At 32.4% G+C, this 1,769-nt stretch overlaps 1 long non-coding RNA gene across 2 annotated transcripts; it reads right to left on the bottom strand.

The window, feature by feature from the left end:
* Positions 1-450: 450 nt before the first annotated feature.
* On the bottom strand, positions 451-1,382 carry LOC114392255. Of its 2 annotated transcripts, none has more exons than XR_003662272.1 (2): positions 1,277-1,382; positions 451-877 (listed from the first exon to the last, which is right to left on the bottom strand). It is a non-coding gene; the product is annotated as an uncharacterized LOC114392255 (long non-coding RNA). The 2 variants fall into 2 exon arrangements; XR_003662271.1 differs by having other exon boundaries at positions 1,139-1,281.
* Positions 1,383-1,769: the final 387 nt, after the last annotated feature.

The raw sequence follows: 1,769 nt of genomic DNA, 5'->3' as shown, positions 1-1,769 counted from the left end.
TTTTACTTAACAATAAAAAACATTGAAGCCATCTTCAACTGTTTTTCTCATCAACTAGACAGAAACTATGTCATATCTCTGGGCAATAGTATCATGAATGTTCAATAGGATAATGATAGTGTAACCAACATTGGCCAAACATTCTCACCAAAGTGAACACCAGACATATGTAGCATGAATTACAAGTTTCATTCTTTTGGCTAAACTACCAGAAACTACCTTCAACACAAGTCAAGTGCAGAAAACTCTTCTGTGGGTTCAACATTCAACAGCTCAACTCGTTGGACCTACTTTTGCATATGTGCAAGTGGTTCAATTTACACTACTCAGCACAGTTCGATAAATTCAGGGCATTGAGTTGCTTAATTAGAACCACAACGATTTTTCTGCAACTGACTTTGTACCCATTTAGCAATAGATTTTATCCTAATATGGTAAATAGCACTCGCATTCAGATTTTGAATTTCTTAGCAATAATTGTAACGTGGAAGAAATGGGCAACAATGTGATAATGAAATATCTGCAGTTACCCTAAAATTAGAAATTAAAAGCTCTCAGATTTAGATCCAACAAGGTAAGTACATGAACCAAAAGTTGTAAAGCAGTAAAATGGCAACACCCATATGATCAATTAGGTAATTAAACCTTGAAAGCTTCTGATTGTAACAACCCTTTCTTCATGTTGTTATTTCCTGATTGCTTTCTACTTCTAATTCCACAATCAGTGTCATCATTGTCAGGTTTTCCCATATTCTCCTTCAATTTGGTGTTTGTCAACCTCAATCACTTGACTATGGAACAAGCACCATTAGAAGGCCACCACTTATTTTCTGTTCTATTCCATGCTCCCTCCTAAGATATCACAGACAGAAAGTACCTGAAATGCTGATAGAATGTGAGAAAGGGATGCAAAACAATTTATAATCATAAATAGCAAAAAGGTAGCATAGAAATGCCATAATATACATGAATATTCACATATCTGAATATCCCTTCTTCAATATTTTATTTTATTTTTCTTTCCAAAAAAAAACGGGGCTTTGAATTCAAATACATAGATTCTTGTTCTCTGCATAAAAAATAACATGGATTCTTGTTCTGCATTAAATTTAACAAACTTTAAAGAAAGAACACAAACATGAATAAGTTCTCCAAAGCAGCATGCTTTCTTTCTTTGGATGATTATGCCATTTTTTTTCTTGAAAATACAACAATTGGAGAGTATAATAAACTAGAATTCAGAACAGGAAATGAAGCAAAGACCAAAGACAAAAACCGTAATTGGAGATGACCCATCAAAGAATAGAGAAAGTGGAGAGCGTTGAAAATTAGAAGATCGCAAACTAAGAAAAGAAAAGAAAAAAAAAAATCTTAAACTTTTGTTTTACCTGTTGAATGTGCAGTAGCAATGGTACGATAGTGGGATTATGCATAATGAACCATATGTTACACAAGAGTGACAGGTGGCGTCTTTGTGTCCGAAGAAAAAAGAAGAAAATAGAAGATATGCATAATTGCAAATTATCCACAAACAAAATCATATCCAGAAGGGGAACGTGGGATAAGGGGTAAAAGTGTGTATGTTCATGGTTCTCTTCAATCGAATCAAACGTGGATTCTTTTCTCTCGGACCAAAATTTGGATGTCATGTCTTATTATTGTAATAATTTTTTATTGAAAATATTGGTCTAATTTTTTAAATAAAGAATATTTTAATTGAATCAAATTAAATTATAATCTATTTAATTTATATTTTGATTTAATCAAGA

Source organism: Glycine soja, chromosome 17 (genome assembly GCF_004193775.1).
Source record: "Glycine soja cultivar W05 chromosome 17, ASM419377v2, whole genome shotgun sequence".
NCBI classification, from domain to species: domain Eukaryota; kingdom Viridiplantae; phylum Streptophyta; class Magnoliopsida; order Fabales; family Fabaceae; genus Glycine; species Glycine soja.
The sequence above is the reverse complement of the archived record's forward strand: the minus strand, read 5'-3'. Positions and strand labels throughout refer to the sequence as shown.